Source organism: Accipiter gentilis, chromosome 12, assembly GCF_929443795.1.
Source record: "Accipiter gentilis chromosome 12, bAccGen1.1, whole genome shotgun sequence".
Classification (NCBI taxonomy): domain Eukaryota; kingdom Metazoa; phylum Chordata; class Aves; order Accipitriformes; family Accipitridae; genus Astur; species Astur gentilis.
The window spans coordinates 36,541,242-36,562,585 of record NC_064891.1 but is presented as its reverse complement, the minus strand read 5'-3'; positions in this window follow the sequence as shown (position 1 = coordinate 36,562,585).

The following is a 21,344-nucleotide window of genomic DNA, read 5'->3' as shown; positions in this document are numbered from 1 at the left end:
CTCACTCCAGGTGCCCATTATCTATCAGACACTCAAGGAAGTAAACAAACCCTGAAGATGACAATCACCCCTATAAAGAAAACAACTCTCATTTGCAGATTCTTCCAGTTATTTATGGGGATGAAAATCTTACTCTGCTTACAGGTGTACTTGAGCTTTCTCTCCACCTCTGACATGTAGAAGCTGCTACAGAAACAGAGAAGGAGAGGAGGGAACTTGGTACCTGCTCCTTGACTTTGTTTCACGGAGGGCCTGTTGGCTCTCCTGCTTCACAGGAGTGCAGACCACCTAGGCGCTCCAAGGACACGACCTGATGTACATAAAACTCAGTACATCCTGGAAGGCAACAGTTGGTCTAAAACACGCTGAAAATATCATAACTAACAACGTGAAAAAAAAGCCTCACATCAACACTTACTGAGATTATCCACACCTCTGGCTGTAGTCAGACCGCATACACATAACACTACATGCAGTTAGGCAATAAAAACAGTGTTTGGAGGCTACAGATGCATACACTCCATTGAAAAGGTACAAGAGAAGAGCTGGCACTCTAAGGTCTGTTTTCAGATGGCTGCGAAGCACAAACATAAAGGCATGTTTTTGCTCTCTTGCTTTGCAGGCCTGCCTACATCTGTTCTGTCTGATCTGACTCTTTCAGCTGAGACCCCCAATGTCATACTGCAATGAAAAAGTTTCCAAAAGGCAATCATCTAATTCTGCTAACATCCAGCTCAGATTCAGATTAATATCTGCACTTTGCAGACAAGATTTATGTTCTTGGAAGTTAAGGCATAGCTTTTTCATCCGATGCAAACAATTTTTCTAAGGCACTGTTATTTTATATTTTAAATAACTTTGTTACTCTTCACAAGGCATTCTTGGTTATTTTGCATTTCAGTACACTGGTGAAGGGTGATTAGGGTACTCAAGTGACACAGTACAAACCCAGCAAGGGTTGGGAGCTGAAGTGAGCGCAGTACTCCTTAACGTAGCAACCAAAGTATCTACTCGCAAGCTGCACAAAGTCACCAGTAATTTTGGTATTACCATTTTTAGTAGGCTTTCTTTCTAGGAACCCTTTAAGAGCATCTGATTTTCCAGTCAATCAATATGCAAAAGTATCCCACAACATGAGCAACATTTTAAGAACCACAGCTATTTTTCTTGTGGGAAATGAGGGACCGGCCATCAGGATTTGCTAGCCAGCCACTTCAGTCTAGGCATGGGAAATCGGTTGATTTCTGAAAGACAGAAGTTGGACTTGGTGAGATATTTGAAGGAGGAAGTGCTAAGGGCCTTGTGGAATATCCTCTTGAAGAGATGCCAACAAGTAAATTGTCGAAGAAAAAAAAAGTACAATGCATGTCAGATTTTTAATTACATGTCTATTTTCTCAACAAAGAAGTGCAATTAAAGTTAATCATTTCTATTATATTACACAATGCCTCCATTACTAATGGAATCAGGAATGCATGAAGGAAAAGCACATTAATACATAAACACTTTTTTCATACAGATGAATATTTTGTACTCTGAATACATTCAAATATAGCAGTGCTCAATTATGCATCACCCACTTTAGCACATAACTACGTCAAATGCCTTTGGGGGGTGGGGGAAGAAAAGAGAACGAGGCTTACTTACAAACTTCACCATCCCTAAAGACGTTCATTTGCCCACACGTCCTGAAAGCATCCAGGAAAGCATCCCCTAGCTGCCCCTGACAGCTGTCACCCCAGTATACTTACGTATAAACCAGCATGCCTTTCCACCTTCCTCTGAGCCCAAGAGCAGCATCCCACATCAGATCTACAGGAGTTTCAGTATGTCGTACAAATAATAAACAGTCTGAATAACAACAGAAAAGATCAGAGCCTTGTATAATTTATACAGTCCAGTGCAATCTAATGGAATTTGAGGTACACCCGGTTATTAGGATAAATTTTGCTCTCTGGTGTCAATCCAGAGTAGTGCAATTGAATACGGGGGATTTAATCCCTATTTACAGCAGGTGCAAATAAGAGTAGAATTTGACTTTTTGCTCAGCCATTAGAAAAATAGTATTTTTTATGCTTTAGTCTATTTTTACAGACTACTATGGCTCCTGCAATCACTGTCAAATTCTACTTTTACAAACACCTGGTACATAAGACAAAAACTTGCCAGTTCGGACGAAGGAGGTCAGTCTCAAAATCAACAGACATGAGACTGGTACCTCTCTAGCTTGGTATTTGTAGCAGTGGCTCTTCTCAGGAGCGACCAAGGGGCAGCTTCCACACCTACAACGCATGACCTCAGTCCATCAAGGCCAGGGCAGATGCAAAAGCCTCTGCAGTAGGTACTACTGCCTGTATTGCACGTGATTTGAGTGAAATGAATACTAGTGGCAATGCTCAACCACACTGCCTGCTCTACTGCAAAAAAATGACATTGAGATTTCATGCGTGCCCTGCTCCTTGGGCTGCACCTCCGAGGATTTAGCCTCCTGCCACAGAGCTTAAAAGCTGAAGATGTACCTAAGCGTGAGAAATTTCCGTGCCGATTCCAAACATTTGCTGCTCAAGTTCTCCTCCCACCCACCCCCATCCCTTGACGAGTGAGTGTAAGAGTTCACATGAACTTGTGTGCCAAAAGAAAAAATTCATGACAATTGGTAGTACATTTCAATGCAGTATCCATGTACTTTTGGAAAAGCCCCAACTTAACCAGTTCTGCAAGGTTCCACGATTTTCCTCAGATACTACAGAGCAGTCTCTGCATTTCTTCTAGAATCAAGCCAGCCACCAAGAGAGAGACTGAGTTTAAAAATACGCTCAGCACACAACAAAATGCCTGGCAAAACACTGCTGCCACATGGCTCACCAAGTCAACACGGCTTAACCCAAAGACAACTGAGACCCAAGACAATAAACGTAGCTGTAGAAATTACTCATCAATCCCCAAGAAAGAAAATAAGCTAGACACAACAGCACAGTCTTTACAGCCAGGCTAGCATCTCCTTAGTACCTTCTAATTAAATCATAATCAGAAATAACATCATCATCAATGTTCTTTGCTGTGGGGAATGTGTGTGTCCATAGCACTTTGAAATGGCCGAGTTGCCAACCTCGAGAGAAAACTCATGGACACCAGAAAGGAGACAAAGACCTGCTCCAAAGTGTAAGGGACAGGCTGGAACTATTAATATATCTGCACTCTTGCCTTGCTCGCCAGGGAGTTCAGCTCCACAGCAACTTAGTGCTACTCCTGACTATCAGGAACACTCATGTTCAGAGAAGGATCACGTGCAAAGGATCTCCTGCCTTTAGCAACACTAGGTATAAAGAGCTGTTTATATATTACACTTCCTATATGGAATCGTGAATACACACATCCTCCTTTTGCTATACTGGTATTACCCCTGCCCATGCCTGCCTTAGCCCATTATCCTAGAGCAGGCTATGCCTGTGGACAGCCTAGCATCTGTCAGACACATCCCCTGCAAGCTGGGACAGTCTATAGTGTTAGGTCAGACAGACGCAGCGTCAGCCACGCAGGCGGCTACCGACAGCTTCCACACTGTGCATTTTGGCACTACTGAAAGCTCCCTGCCATGAAAACTTCTGGACCCTGGATGGCTCTGCTTTCTTCAGTAGAGGTACTGAACTACATTGTCCAGTAGGCCACCTGCCTCAGAGTATCTGGAGATCTTCCGACAGCAGCCACCCAACCAGTCTGAGCCTCACTTAATAATCAGTACATGAGAAACATTGCTTAAGTAGCAGCAAAGGACTCCTGGATTATTTTTTTTTTCCAAGTGTCTGTTCCAGTCGGGATTTACATATGATCGCAATCATCTAGGTCTAGTTCCCTGGAGCTACTTAGGCTCTCATCTCCTACCGAAGTCAACAGCCTGTGCTCCAGAAAGGGAGCACGCAGCCGAGACAGTTTCTCCAACCTGAAGCTCAGCCCATTCCTCAAGTCCTTCTAACACCACAGACAGAAAGGAACCTCTGCACCAGTGCTACAGCACAATACAGGTGCTCAGATAGTGAGGGGACCGTATGAAGAACTAAAATAAAAGGGTGGCTTTATAAATATGCACATCATCCCTAGCACATAAAAAAAGAAACGTTTCAAGCAACCAAAATGCAGTCACTTCGCTTCCAGGTATGATGAATGACCAGAACCTGGATAAAAGCTAACAGAGTGTATGAAGGACGTTAAAGGCGGCCAGAGGAGTCACACAGAAACCAACGTATAGCTAGTATACTTTTGTAAAGCCCAGCAACTTGCTTCAAAGTTTCTAGCAATTGACTAATTCAAGTAACTTTTCCTAAGTTTTCCTTCTGACTTTCTGCCAGTACAATTAACAAGAAGCTTTATGTCCTGGCTGCATTTTTCTTTAAGGCCGGTAAAACTGAGTACATTCAAATGGAGCACTGACAGCTTTAACTGCTTTTACTGTGGTGATGAAACATCTTGGAAAAAAAACCCTGAAGAAGCAAATAATTTGCAGAGAAAATATATTGTTTTAATTTCAGCAAAGTCGACGCAAGCCAATAACCAATGCAGGACATCATTATCGAAGCTGCCTGAACTTAATTTACTCCTCTTTTCGAAACAGCCGTTCCTCAAGAAGTGTGTTGTACACCAAGGCAGAGAGAAGGGAAGGAAGGGATGAACCCCAAATCGGTCATCTTTTCTTGCGAGCACCTCCATTAGTAACCACTGTCCCTCTTACTCAACTCAAAACACACTTCTAGACTTTCATGTATTTAATTTTCTAAAATTCAAATTAAACACAGAACAACTCTATGAAAACATTTGTTTACAACAAAGCTATACCATTCAGGCTCTTAACTGCTTTCCATGTTTCCCTTGGCCACTAAACACCTACCACTTGCTACTCTCCTCAACAACATTCAAGCCATCTGCTCCTTCTCAGCTCTCAAGACACTTCTAACAGGCCTGTCTGTCCCCAAGACAGGTTCCTTTCTCTACGAGGCAAGTGGCAATACATCAGCTCAACCATAAACACATCTGAGAACAGCGACCCGTCGGCCAAGCATCTGCAATCTTCTCCATGACCCAAATTTTACACCTCTCAGCCTTAACTGACCCTTCTAATACTCCAACGCAATACCACTACCACAATGTCCGTGCTGGGCCCTGGGCTGGGCTGGCTTCTCCAGCTAGATTCTGCACAGCCGACGAGTCTGCTTTCAGTCATGCTTCACACCATGAGTTTGACTGTTAGCTGCTGCAGGATGCCTTTGGTTGACCATTTCTACATAAAATATCAGCTGAAGATCTTGTGCAACAGGCAAGCTGACCCAGAGACAGTCTAATAAACACATCATGAAGCAAGTAAGCTGAAATGAGAAGATGCTTGAGAGCAGCAAAACTAGTAGCTCAGTGGTGTGAGAATTTAAGAAAGATAGTTTGTTTCTTTCCTTTGAATAGAGGCTCTGTAGCTGGCAGTAAAGGGCATGTAAGCAATGGCAAGTGTCCACCCGAACAAGGATTTGCCAGTAGGGGAGAGGAAATGCAGCAGACAAAATTGGGAATGGAGCTGAACCTAAGCACTGGTTATTAGAATCAAATATTCAAACTCCTTAGAACCCTACCTCATCCCATTAAAATGTACATGCTTATCTGAAAACATCACTTTAAATTCAAGATACAGAGTGCTAACTACTATTGAAGAAGAAACAAAGTGTTTTATGACATTACTTTCAAAAAAATCAAAAGGCCATGAAAAAGAAAACGTACCATAGGACTCTCCAGTTAGCAACTGTTGTCAAAAAGCAGTATTCAAAGAAAAAAATAAAATTTTTAAAAGAAGAAAAAATATCACTTAATGGTTATAGTTGGGTCTGTTGCATACATTTGGGCTCACTGAAATGAATTATTTTTAGCTACACAACCCGATATATGTGTAAAATCCCTCCACATAAAGCACAGTATCAAGCTACATCGCTAGCATTAAGCAGAAGACCAGTGTTCTTTTGCATAAATCGACAAGAACATCGTTTAGCCTCGGTTTCCGAACAGGCAGATAGTAACTGAAACTAATGGCCAAATTATGTCCCGACTGGTTTAAATTAAGTCAGAAAAATAAACACACAAATCTAAAACCCTCTAGAGTCTAAGACTTTCCATGTATGCAAGTGGGAGCAGCAGCGCACACGATTTTCCTGATGATCTCATTAAACTGGTAAGCTTATTTGTTGAAGACGTTACAGAACACCTGCCAACGTCTTTAAAGAACACAAAACCTGAGCAATGGCATTCTCTGGCAGAGACAGTTCTGTTCATTGCAGATGGTGCTTCTGATGTTGCAAGAATATAAAAGCAGATTATTTTGACAATCTTAGCTATAGCTATCTGAAATCCTTCCAAAGGCAAGACCCCTAGGTATTTATAAGTGTTGTCAAATGCAAGGTTTAAACGGTCTTGAAATGACAATTCCTATTCAGCAGTTAAGTCGCACGCTGCTCCTAATCCAGAAAAAACACTATGTTTAGGAATAATCATATATTATTTGCTTCCAGATTAGGCAAGTTAAACATACATGAACATCAAACAAACCTTTTTTGGGGTCAGACAAAAAGATTTGAGAGCGAAAATCAAAGATAATAAAAGGATAAAGACACAGACAAAGATACTACAGTTTCCCCCCCAAAATAATTTCTTTTCCTGGTTTTCTGAGCCATCAGCTAGAAAACAAACCTTAATAAAGATCAACTTGCAAGAAGTTGCCTTTGTGGTACAGCACTTACTAGCACTCACTCATAAGGTGGGGGCAGGTGCTTCAGGCTGCATTAGGTCAGACAGGCATGAGCTAACGTGAAAACAGCTGAAATTCAATCTTGCCAAAACCAGGAGCTTGGGACTTGGCTTCTCAGGAGGGTTCATCAGCTCGCACTGACAGCTCCCGCCACTCAATTGCTAGCCATCTTTGACGAGTCAATATAAATCTCTGTCAGGTACGTCTCCGAGAAACACCATCACCACAGCATAGACATGGCCGTGCCCTCAGAGTCTGCTGAAAAAATGTAGCCAGGGAGCTCGCTGGAATCAGACACTGTTCCTCTCTCCCCTACCCTTGCTCAGCTCAATTTAAATGTTGTTTGAATTAATTTGTTTTCTAACTTGCCTCTGGGCTTTTAATTACGATTACTGGAAACACAACACAGTGTTTATGGGTCTGAAGTAATGATTCACCGAGAATTATTGGTTTACGGTGGAGGTGCATCACATGCTGCTTCCTCACAGCCGGCCAAGAAACAGGCACAGCTCCAAAAAGTTCTGCCACTGGACTGCCGGACACAGAATGACGCCTTGCTTGAAGCGTGACTCGCAGTATCAGCAGCTGAAGCCACAAAGACTAACTTCCCAGCCCACGACTGTGATACTAGTTCAAGCCCACCAATGCTCACAGCTGTTTAAGACTTACAAAAACATTAGGCAGTAGTTTCACCAGAGTACAGTATGGGTGCTCTTCTCGGGTTGCCAGGCTCCCATCCCAGGCCTGAAGGTTTGAGTCGTCTTTGAGGACAGTCAACGTACATGCCCCATATGGAAATGAGTTAACAGACTCGTAATCCAGCAGAGTTCTATCCTTCTGCATTCGGCGTTCCTTCTTTTCCTGCCTCCGACACGCAGAGCCACGTGGATTTTGCCAGCAGCTGCAGAAACACTGACTTTAACTCAGCTGCACTCATTATGCCAACCATGAACATACAACTCTGGCCCAATGGTTGCCTCAGCTGCTTACGCTGAGGATGCTTTCAGTCTGGGAAAACTGTCCCCTTGGCCATCCTCCCTCTGCCAGTTCAGCTGCTCTTCAGCAATGTCTCCCCATTCTTCTCTCAAACACTGTGGTGTGAGATCTCTTCACCACTTGAAGTGCGCTCTATAACACTTAAAGTATCTCAGATGGGCAACCAGCCTTCTGACCAGTCTTACTGGCATTTAGTGTCCTGGATTCATTAGTTCTCACCCTCCCCAGTGCTCTAATGCACCTTTGATGTTTTCTACATGTAAAGCCCAACACCTCTCAATTCTCTTTGCCAGCCTGCCTAATTACTGAGAGAAGAAGAAATACTATTAACAACTCCATCACAATACTTGGATGACTTCAGTGCTACACCTCACAGATGACACAGAAAACACAATTATTTATAAATCATCACTTGCCACATGTAATAAAGGTCAAGGCTTCAACTGATAGAGTCAGAAACAACAACTTGTAAAGGATGGACAGCTGCTCTCACAGGAGGAAAAAAAAAAACTTTGCTGGAAGCCAAAGTGCTCTCCCCACAGCCATCCTTTCATCTCTGTGCCATTGGTCCTGCCCTAGGAAACACGGAGGGGCATGTCCGACTGCCCTAACAGAAAGGGCTACAAATGACACCAGCGCCCTCAAAGAGATGGAAGGATGAGTTTGAGCTGTCAGGATGGAACCACATGGCTTAGAGCCATCCGTTTTCAGACAACAGGGAACTTTCTTGGTGTCCTTCCTCCCACTGGTTCCCTAGTCAATTTATAATGGATTCATCAATAAGTAGTAAAAGCTTTTGCCAATGAGTAGATATTTAAGGAATTAATATAGCTTCATATAGGAAGGTCTTGTAGGACCCAACACAGCGGAGGAGCTAAACAGCTCAAGGGGTTTTTCTCCCAAAATACTAACCCGCAACTTGCGCGCCAAAAGTAAATATGCGATTCTGTAAGGCCTTCAGTGAGTTGGAGGTGTGAGCTTCTTTGTACAAAGACCAACCCATCAGGAGAGGCCCGTTATCGTAAGAAATCAATCTGACCATTCTTTCCACTTGGTTGTCCCACAAGTGTCAGGTTTTCCATTACACTCTTGTGGCTACTTTTAATAGAATTTGTGAAAGTACTTTCGCAAACAAGGCAACAAGCCTTCTGTTCCCCTAATTTGAGTTTGATATAAGCTGAGGTACCAAGCAGCATTTGTTGTAAACCACAGATCTTCAGAAAACTTAAGGAACTTCCACATGGGCTCCTATGATATTCTGAAATAAGTTCAGTTTGACAAGATGTATGTTCCAGAGTATACAATAATCTATTTGTCAGCAGACTAATGAAAGCAAGAGAAACTGTGGTCATCTAGAAATGAAAAGCAGTAACATGAACGTAAAGAGCTATCCAAAGCTTACTGACTGGAATGACAGAGCAGAATAAAATATTTAAAACACTCAACAGAGAAAAAAACAGGTTTTAAACTGTGCTTTTTAGTGTTTGGGGATTATTTTCTGGTAAGGAAGAGTTAAGAAGAGGCTAGGTGTTTGCCAGCCACTGAAAAGTGGTAGAATTTCACAACATTTTTCTTATTAATTTCTTAAAAAACTTCTCTGAGTTTAAAAAAAAAAAGTCTGTTTCGTAGGCAAGTTTAGAACTAGTAATATATCAGGAGAAGGGGGTGTGTAAAAAATTACAAACCATCCAAACAACAAGTTTTAAAGCATAGAAGGTACGCCACATTTCAGACAATGCAGAAATCACGGACCATGTTCTAGACCACGTCATGTCTAAATTAAGAACTGAAAAAGAAAGATATTTCTGAAAAATAAAAGGAACAATTGTGGAAAAGGAAATGAGAATAAAAAGGAGTCCTGTACATGTGTAAATTGAGGATAAGGCAGTGATAGAAAGTCCCTGCCCAATCTGCCTGCCTTCTATCAGATTGCCTACCATTCACCTAACCAACTGCCAAACTACCCATCCTAACATTTATTAAATTTATGGCAATTATTACTATTAATTTGCAGTAACTGGGTACCGGATAGCTTTCTTACCCAAAAACATTTGTGTTTTTTTTTTTTCTCCAAATTCCTTAAGTACAACAAATGTAGGTAGGTAGGACTTCAAAGCCAAGTAAAGGTATTAACTCATCTTGTACAGCAATTGCAGCGGGGGTGTCCAACCTCTCAACACCTCAGAATCCTATTGCATCGCAACCAAAAGCAGCTACTCAACACTGGTTGTGTCATTGTTTACATAAGCAGATTACAACATCATGGTCTCATCAGTTCAGCTATTGTGTCTTGTTAGCTTAACTAAATTTCAAACTCCATAAGGAACGGCATTTCCCCCTGAAGTTATTAAAGGGTAGATTTCTTTTAATTAAACTCATTTACATGACTAAATTAGATTTAATTACTCCCATTCATTTCACTAATACCTCTCTTTGATTGGAGAAAGGCAACTTTTCTAATTGCTTAAAACAGGACTCAGTTGGGTCTTTCCTAGTACATGCCGGCAAGAGGAAACAGCAGCTCTACACCAAGGAAAAGAGACTACTGCAGGGTTTTGGGTGTTAAACATGCTGGACAACTTTTTAGTACTAGACTTGTGCTGTGCATGGTGCAAACTGACAGCCCAACAAAAAAGCAGAATAACTTTCTTTACGTCCATAACATCTAACATTTATAGCATGATTTAAAGCAAGTGATAATTCACTACAATTTCTTTTCAAGTACCTCATACCTGAACAAGAGATATCTGATCAAAAGACACACAAGGAGATAAATAGCAATTAAACTTGCTTCCCTTCTTTTCACTTTTGAAATTGGGGGGTGGGGAGAAATTTTTAAATCGAAGGCTTAATACATTTTTACTGAATAACAGTTCTTCAACCTCTTTGCCTGTCAGCCAGAAAGCTCCATGCTTTAAATCTGATTTTTCCTAATTGCCACTTTTGACTTTTTTTCATTTTCAAAATTTCAGAATTGGAAGTTTCCAGGGAGCTGGTGTGCATTCCCCCCCACACACTTTTTTTGTCAAATCTGAGTGGGATCCAACCCAGCCTCCACACTGACCCACCAAGAAAACTGAGAGCAGATGCATGAAGACTTCCCTTACAAATTCTGTACAAAGAAGACAAATATGACAAATGCTAGTAGGAAAAGGACATACTCTGGAGTCTTCTTTATACAACAGCTGTTGCTAAATGACATCAGCGTGCCACGGACTGTCCCAGTGATGTGAATATTGTCATCCTTTCTCAGGGCATCCTCAATCCCAGAAAGTGAAGTTAGCAAATGACCTCCTCAGCCATTCCTCTCAGCTAGCCTTTGGCACAGCAATTAATGCTGTCGGTGACTGCTGTTAGCCACTGTAAGAATACCCAGCACACTGCCATGGAAGCACAGTGACATTTGTAGGTCTCAAGAAAAAGGACAACATTGCCTATACCACAACACTAAGTCACAGAGTTATTACCATCCCTAGAAACCCCGAAACAGGAGTTGTAGAATTATTCCCCACCCCCCCCCAAAGAAAACAAAAAAACCCAACCAAAACACACACCAAACAAAACACCAAAGGAAAAAAGAATACAAAAAAGATAACGCCATTATTTGCTCTTTGATCCCCATTTTTTCATGCCCTTTCTGGCAGTCATGTAAGTACAAGCAAAGGGAGAAAAAGCCAAAATTTCTACCGACGTGTTCAATAAAACAAATATTACACAAGTTAACATGTTGGGAGCAGTAACTATTCAAAGCATAAAGGGGAGACCCACTATAAGAAGCTTCAGACAAACACTTAACAGAAGATAACGCCTATTCCTGTAATACAAAGTTATCTCAGAATGAAGTTTTGCTATTTCAAACACTGAACAGAGAAATATGGTGCAGAACACAGAAGCGAGATCAGACTTCTAGGGTCTCACACACACCGTCTTACACATAATACTTGTCTGCTTTTTACATCAGATATCAGCTTGCTATCGAAATTATCCATGAAGCCAAAGAGTCAAAGACAAACTTCTCACTAGGCCAAGTCATCACGTTAAACTCAGTGGGACCGTCTGGCACAAAAACCACCCTGCAGTTTACTTTCACTAGTCATTATCTTGTGTTGTTCTATCTTGGTAACACACAAGCAGAAGAAATTACATGCAGAATTCACAATATACAGAATTTCGAGACAACTCCACACATGGCATCGGTGATTTCACTCGTGTTAACTGGACGTTTGCCATCCGTGTCACTGAGAGCCAGGCTGGACATAACATTCTGGACACACACACATAGACACAAAGAAACCCCAAACCAAAAGCACACAGGTGCAAGGACACCCAAGTATTGCCCCATATATTCCTGTTCGTTCCTACTAAAAATTTCCTGTATTTACTCACAGCGAAAACTGATACGTACAGCTGATTTGCACTTTCTGGATCAAATGCAACCCTCCTCACTTCCTAACTTGTTTGTTTTGTTGTTGTTGTTGTTTTTAATTAACCAAAACCTTACTTCACCACAGCGTCATTCTGCCAAAATCAGGCTGACTTGAACCCACCGTTAAGAAAAGCATACCTGATCTTTGTATAAAACCCAGAAATTCAACACCTCTATTTAAAGATTAGTAAAGATACTGTTTGCAAAACACAGTCTTTTTGCTTCATGGACTAGACTTCGCGATCTATTTGCAAATTAAATAATCACATTGACCTTTTTTCAGATGTACGTGGATGCAGAACACAACCATGCTTCTAGGAGTGCCTTTTAAGATATCCTAGTTCAGCTGAGGTGAATGAATTTGATTTCTCTAAGACAAATGCATATCTCTACTATTTGGCACCATTTCCTTTCATTAGATACAATTCTTCTGCCCCCTTTCTCAACATGTAAGTACTATTTATCCAACCACACATGATGTGTGGCCTAATTATCACTCTAATATTTTCAGGAAAAAAATTAGTGTAATTAACAAGGAAATAAGAAACAAGCCCCCCTGCCCTGTTTGGGTTTTTTTTGTTTGGTGTTTTGTTTTGTTTTTTTTTTTATAAATCAGGTTCAGTAGTAATCACAGTGGTTGGAATAAAACGTGATAGTTTGATTCTTTGCCAGCACTTAATAGATTTTTGAAATCTATGATATCTTTCAAAATAAGAACCTTACCACTTCTCTGGACACTTTTTCTCCTCAGTCCTCCAGTTCTCTTAGTATCTTCACAGTCTCTTCATCAAAATTTTTGAATAAACAGCATCATCAAAAATCAAACTAAAATATATATTTTTCACGGGATAAATTATCTGAAATGAGTACATGGCAAATCTAATCCAGGCCCACAGGAAATGGAATTTTTGATGGGCACAAAAGGTGAAGCAGACCTTCAGGTATGTACAACCAGAGAGAAAGGCAGCAGAAGGCAGTGAAGAGACTTAAGCTAGCTTCAGGAGATTAAGAATCAATCCAAGTGCATGCCTTACTATTGTATGCATACACAATCTAAAGGCTTGAAGCTACGCATATTCCTTAGGGTGCATTTCCCAGCATCTCTGCAGAGAAACATCCTCCCATTCATATGCATTTCTAGTCTAGGATTTCATTCTGAGTTTCAGGTTAAATGTTTTCAAAGTTGAATCATAAATGCAGTAGAAATAAATTATGAGCTGCTTCTGAGATAACACATTGCAAGCAGACTAAACAATTGAAATTCCAGACTTTGTCAGGTCTGCTCAAAACTGGCTCCAGGTTTGTCCATTGTTTTTAATCCATTTTTGCCCCAGTTTTGCATTTATCATAAAATCTGCAAAATGTAATGGATTGAGATTATATTGCAACCAACCTTCACAGCACCAGTTTCCATCTACTCAGGACATCAGCTGGGTGTACCATACGCTCTTTTGCAAAACAAACAGCACACAACCAGAGGAGAAAGAATGGGCTTTTTTATGTCTGCTATTATACTCACTGAAAGCCAAAAATTACCGTCATGGCTCCTACTTCTGTTAGCTTTTACTATGTTCCAGTAGCTCCTTTAATCCAATTTAAAGATTTGAGGAGATATTTCAACTGCAAGAGATTTGTTCTCAGCAATGTAAAAACCTTTAGCATTTTCAATCAGGCAAAACTTTGACATCTGGTGCTTGAGCTGGTATGCCTGGATTCCTGTCTCAGAGATGGTCCACGAACCTGAGGTCCCAGATGTAGCGCATCCCTTCCAACCCCACCACAAGGCTAAGTCAGCATTTTGTAGTTCATTTTTAAGCAACAGTCCTCTTCTGTACCCTTCCTTCCCTCCAGCACAAAACCACAGCACAAACACTATCTGGTGAGGGCCTCCTACTGCTCATCCATTACTAGGCAACATTCTTCATTTCCTTTTCATAGCTCTGCTGTGGCATTCATCGCTGGAAAGAACAGACATCAGGTTGGCCGCTTCTGGGAGATTTTTGAAATGGTACAGGGCTGCCTTGCTCACCCTGAACGTCACTGTTTCTTCCCCATGTAGCATTCATTGTTATCCTTGGATTAATGCTACATACAACTAAGGGAAGTTAATATGTAGGGAAGGAAAAGAAGTCTGGAGGAAAAAAAGTGGTAACACCTGCAATTAACAACCATTCCCCTGTTACCAGCAATAGTAATCAACCATTCCCTCTCTTTGGGACCACTGGGGATTTGCTATGCAGTTCTGAAGCCATTTCCTTCCTCTTCATCAAACAGATACCACCACTGAACTCTGATTTCAGGGAATTCTGGACAAGCATAAGGCTGTAACTATATGCTTATGCAAAGTTTTACTGTCACATTTAGGATATCACTTGAGAACATGGTTAATTTCAGGAATACCATCCTATTATTTTTCAATTCCTATTTGAGAGAAACAGCCTTCTTCGTTCTGTTTTCATATAAAAAACTCTGCATGCCATGCCCATCTCACAATCAGGTTTCCCCTATTTTTACAAGAATAAAGGTTAGTTGCATCAATCAGCGTGAAGGACTGGGTCTGTTCTTACTTCAACCAAACTACTGTAGATCCCCCAAACTTCACTGAAAATGTGAGTAAGCATCCATGTGTTGAATCATCAGAAAAAAAGGGGTGGGTGTTTTTGGTTTGAGGTTTGGTTGGTTGGTTTGGGGTTTTTTTGGGGGGTGTGGGGGGGTGGTTAACATAAAATAAATGTCTCAGCATTGCCTGTCGAGAAATACCTGAATGAGTCAGAGTCATTTGTGTCATACACTACGTAGGCAAGCTTTGTATTTCTGAACAGGGAGGTTTGGAAAAAAGTAAATGTCTGTATGAGATTGGAGTATGTCTTGAAAACTTCGATCTAATCATGCCCCCTAACAAATGCTTTTGCTGTCGAGTAAGGAAAAAAGAAAAAAGTGCTGTTTAAAATGTTTGATAATCTGACAAGGCCATAAGGCTTAATGGAATCAATGATTACACACAGATGGATGATTAACTCTCGAGGTTTAATGTTAAAAAAAGAGTGCTGGATTGCTACTTAATGGAATTACGCTGCCCATATGGAAAAGAACTATACCCTGACTATACCCAGAATTATGGAACAGGTGGTAGATCTGGGCAGGACTGCTTGGAATGCACAAAAGCATTCTGAACTTGTAAGTGCCAGAAAAAAGAAAAAAAAAAAAAAAAGTCTTCCAAACTGTGTTAACTTTTCATGTCTGAGAATTGTAAATGGCAAAAATTAACAAAATGATCCTCAAAGTCCCTTGTTTCAAGAAACAATCCTCACAGTAATATTCGCCTGCATGCTACAGGCTTGCAACTGTTAAAAATACCCATGTGTGATTAAAGAATGTTGTTGAACTTGCACATGACAGTAGGTCTTAATTTACAATTTTACATGATTGCTGTAATCTGCTATGTCAAGCTTATATGTACCTAGCTCCACCACTTCCCTGAAAAGCTCCAAAAAGCTAACCAGCCCCACTGCAGCAGATCCCAAAAGGACAGTCTCCTGCTGTTTGAGCACATCCTACTTCCCCCAACAATTTCTTGCTTAGAAAGGAAGAATCCCAAGGCCCCTGCTACAGGACAGCACACTAGGTTTTACTGTGGTGTCACATTAAAGAATTGCCTCTTTTTCTGGAAAGTACCCTATCTGATTCCATTCTCAGTAACAGCTGTGACCCCTCATTCACCATCCTGAATGTAATTAAACTATCTCATAGCCTTTGCTTCTGTTGTTTGTCTGATGGCTCTTAGGCTTGCCAAACAGCTTGCTGCAGCAGCTCTAAGGAACCCTGTTTTAGAAAATACATCAAACACTCCAAAACTGTTTGTGGGATACAGTCATGAGCAACATTAAAGCAATCCTTTATACATGCCATGCCTCAAATCACCATTCTTGAAAAGATGAACTGTACGCCAGCCTCCACAGCAGGTAATATACATACAGTCACCATTCCCTTCTTTTGTCTGCCTGCGAGCACTGACCAATTCATTTGTCTTCCGTTGTTTTTCCGTCAACAAACTAGTCCACTGGGATGTTATCTGGTGGCTCACCTATAAACTTTGCGAAGTGTCTCTGGTAGTTCTTCAGTAACCAAGGTGGAAAACTGGCACCTTGAAGACCTTTGTTCCATTCCTGGCTTTGCCACAGACCCACCATTATACTCTCTTTTCTGCACCATGGATGGAGAGTGTTTTGTACAAGCAAAATACTATCACCAAAAGCTGCTGTGCACCAGACTCGGAAGGCAATCCAGCTAGAAATCAGATCTGGGTTTGTAGTGGAATAGCTGCAGTAGCCTTTAAAATGGACACAGGACTGGGGATTACAAGGAGACAAGGGTAACACGTTCCAAGACCCGTTTCAAAAGCAAATTTGGTACCTAGACATCCCTAGTCTTGCTGGATTGAATGAGCATCACCAGTACATTTACATAATAAACACACATAATTAAAATGGCATAGCTATCCAGAAGGATCTACTTACTCTACACTAAGAATAACTTGCTCGTTTAGTTCAAACAATTTCCAAAATGACATCAACTAGATTGGAAAGAAAATATTCTTAAGTGAAAATATGGTAGTCCACAAAATAACGTTCCTAGAGAGGAGGAACTTTAAATTCACACCTCATACTGGTAAAACAGCTCCATATGGAAATACCCGAAGTCACACTTAGGCTTTGCAAGCCCAGTTAGTAGAAAATTAGGCTCCACACATTTCTAAATCAGGCTTCAGACCTAAACTCATTTAAATTTTGAGACTGTCATAAGCAGGGGGTTAGCTTAACGTATAGCTGAGGTGTGATACGAGACCCCACAACAACCCTTCCCTTCCCTGAGCCCTATGCCAGCAGCAGACAGTCCGTTATCAGTCACCACACAGCCCCAGCCCAAACACTGAACTTAACACAAGGCTGGCTGCCCATTATCATGGGCTTTCAAGCCTTTTGCACAGGTGACAGAGGCCATTTTCAGAGAGGATGAGCTCTTGCTCATTCTTCCCAGTGTAAACACTCAAAGGACCAGTTGTCACAAACGACCACTCAGAATATACTGAGGGGTTTTTTTTCCCCCCATATAATTTATTCATATTCTTCTGTAACCAAGGAAACAGAAGTGATTTTTCTCTCTCATCCATTTGCTCTTAAGGGTTGGGTTTTTTTAATCCATAGGGTTTAAGAGTTGTTGAAAACTGAATGCCAAATTACATCCAAAGAAGGTCAGCATTTCAGACACAGAATCAGGACATAAGTGTCACTTTTTCTCATTACCTATACTCCTAGGGCTCCCAGCACATGTGGCTGCCCTCTCCCATCTTACCCGTCTTGAATATTTGAAGTACAAGCTTTTCCAGCAAGTACTGTCTTTCCTTACCTGTTGGTCCCAAGCATAACAGAGCATCTGTCTCAAATGGTAAGACACACTGTCAGTGTCACTCAGGATAACCTGAGCGTGGAATTGCTCATGCACTTCCATTAACTAGGTATCTGGTAGTCATCAACTTGGTTACTGTCCTCTTAGTAATGATGACTGCATCGAGTCTTTAAGACAGGCTCTCTCCCTTTAAATGCATTTCTATAAGACAGCAACAAAGGACTTACAGCAAATCCAGAGGGAACAGCAAAGGAGTCCTGCTATGTTGTCTCAGCCTGGCTCTTCTCTCCAAGCCAAGCAATTTACTACCACTAACCTAAAACACCAGCTGTGCCACTTCTTCACAGTGCCCTTCTCTTTTTTGGCATTCTCCAAGTCCCAGGTGGGGCTGATCTCCCCGACAGTAAAACTCTTCCCCTCATTCCCTCCCTTTCCTGTTCCCTGGGATCTTTGGTAACTTGACATCACTCTTCACACACCATCACCACTTCTGGTGTGAAAAACAACCCATTTGCAGTTGCCATCATGCACCAAACTTCCTAGGTCTACATCAGACAGCACGCTACCTCCCTTCCTGTCTTCTTGAAGAACATATCACATTGTCACGTCATCACGTCTGTGTCACATTCTTCAGTCCCCCTCCCTATGTTCTATGCATAAAGCAATTCAAAGCCTGCAACATTTAACTCTACTGTCAGTATTTCATGCAACGAGCTGATGGGCTTGAGAGGCCCCACGGGCAGCATGCCGTACGCAGGCACACAGATAAAACTTCCTGGCCCAGAGAAGGAAGGCAGAGAAGCAATGAAGGGGAGGGAGTGCTCTATTACAGAAGTGGGGGGGAAAAAAAGACCAGAGAAAACTGAGCGCCCTTCCTAGCAGTCCACGGGGAGTAAGTCTGGGAACCGAAGCAAACTTTTTAAATAGGCACAGCATCCTCTCATTCATAAAGCAAACGAGATGGTTTTTCAGTGTAAGGTAATTCAACAAAGGGAGTCTTTTACTGGGCAGGTAAGATTCACCTGCTTCTGCAACTCACAGGGCAGTCAGGAACACCCAAGGCTCAATCCCATTCACTAGCCCACCTTCACACTGAAACAAAGTGATTTAACTGCGCGGTGCGTTCCCATAAATGCCAAGCAGCGCGCTTTACCATGATCAGAAGCATATTACCATGCAAAAGCCTCAAGAGAGGCTGTGACTGCCAACAGGGTCTCCTTCTGAAGGTCTTTGGTGATGAACTGTAAATGCAAAATACCCAGATCTCTGTGGCCAGCAACTTCCCCTTACTCCAATACATGGCAGGAAATAATCACAGCTCTGGCTGGTCTTCCTACTTCTCCACCTTTGCTCCTGGGACTGAATCTTTTTTCCAAGACAAAGAATCCAACAGAGGCAGCCCCAACGATAGAACAGAAAGTCTTTGTTCTCTAATCTCTAATATTAAGTAAATTCTCTAATAGCGAGCCTAATAGTATCTAATGCAACACAATCCCAGCAGTCATTGCCCAGTCTGATGGCTGCTACTAATTTAAACATCAGCTATACTGTTTGTAAGTCCTACTTACCATACCACTGTGAAAAACAAAACAAAAAACCCAATATAGCTTCAAAGGTATGCCAGGGGAGAGGCAAAAAGTCACAAGCAGAATTTGAACTTAAAATACCAGAGAGTTTTAAATGTGCAAAATACAGACCATTTGAGGCAGTAACTCATGTGGTTCTTGCTATCCAGCAATTCTGACGGCAATAACTGGCAGTAGAATTACTGCACAATGTCATCCTTACGGAACATAGGGTACTCTCAAATTAAATTGGTACTACTTCTGTGCTGCCATTAAGATGACTTATTTGTTTCTGATTAATTAGGTTTCAGCTTCTTTCTTTTTGGCATTACATTTTCCTCCTGTTCAGTCTATCTGGACAGTCTAGGTCTGTGTTGGCACAAATCAGTCACAGTAATTCTGGATCAGAAATCTGTGGCTTCGATGAACCTGGCTTCTGGTTCCTGTCAATCTCTATTGCGGAGTATCATGAGACGCACAGACATACAGACTCACACGCACACATACAATGCGAAATCTCTGCAAAGGAGAGAAAAAAAAAAAAAAAAAAAAAAAAAGGCAGCCGTGACAAGGTTGGCTTTTTTGGAACCACAGATAGGTGCCAACTAAAGGTCCTAGCAGCTTGTCTGCCAAAGCTTAAAAAGCTACGACAAACATTTGTCTCCCTGCTCATTTGAAGGCCTCATCATTGCTGGAGTGCTAGATCGCTGCAGGAAAAGGCTGGGATGGAGGACAGAGCTTCACCGGCGTAAACTGTTGCTACAGCTCTGAAGCCAGTGGAGTTATAGCAGTCAAGGATCTGGCCATTGGTACTTTTGGCAGACAAACTCTGCCAAGCTTCCATTGCTGCTGAATTGTCACAGTCTGACGCTGCTCTTACACAGCAAGAAGAAACCATGAATGAAGAATTAAAACTAATGGAATTGTAACAATTTAAGGGAGAGAAGAAGCTGAGGTATTTCACATCATTCCATGTGAAATTATGTAACGCTTGGAAATTGTGCTTTTTTTTGGCAAACAATATATGGGGTCTCCAACGCGCAGATGGGAGAGCAGCTTATATTTAATAAAATAAAATTTGACATTCATGGCACATTATCATATACAGTCATACATTATGTATGATATAGACTTGGTATAGTTTACACACAGTCTAAACGTTTATCCTACAGATGGACAGGGAATTAGAGGGATAATAGTCTACATTATAGAAACATTCCAAATGCATGCTTTTCCACATGCAAGTTAGTGGAAAATCGGTTAGAAGTACAGGACAAACCATAACGTTTTCGCAATTTCCATTTCCTTGTGCGCCCACCAGCCTTTAGAAATGATCCCAGCAAATTAAGGTACTTCTAGACAAAACAGAAGTCATGAACTTTTAAAGTTTTGGGAGGACAAAAGGGATCTACTTGCAAACAGTATTCTCCACGAACACTCTTGCTTTTTATTCATCTCAGTAAAGAAACAGAAGATGCTAGTCACCACTGACTGTTCTTCATTGCAGTTTTCACAAGCAAGCACATAGAGCAACGAAGACCGAACCGCATACTGTTCCCAGCTACTGCCAGCACCACAAATAGCACTGCCCACTTCAACCCTTGTGCATATTTTCAACCAGTTCCTCCTGAAGAGTGGAAAGAATATATACTTGAAATGTCTGTTAGTCAACAGCCAGGAAAGTTGAGCAATACCACACACTGCCCAAATACAAAGCTAAGTTTATAATTTCCCGTAATAGTTTTTTGTTAAAAACTAAAGCGTTTTTAAATAGAAGTTCTACTGTTAAAAGGCACCTTAATTTAGTAGAGGCAGAAACACTTATCTTAATGCACAGAAGCAGAACACACCAGATTCTCTGGCTCTTTAAGCCACATATATGTTTACACGTAGCACTGTTGAGAATATCACAAACAAAATATATACCTATGACCTATTTTAATTGAGCTGCCTATCTTGAACTTATATTTACAGATACTAATTTGTATCTCTAGATATGCATTTTTTAACAATGTGTATTTTCATTCTAAAAATGCCACTTACTGTGCAGAACTTTATAATAGTGTCACATGAAGTAAAGCTTTCCATCCAAGTTCTACCTAAAAACTTTTCCTGGATATTAAAGTGGAAAAACATTGTTACATTTTTAAATGCTTAAACAACTTTGACCTGAATT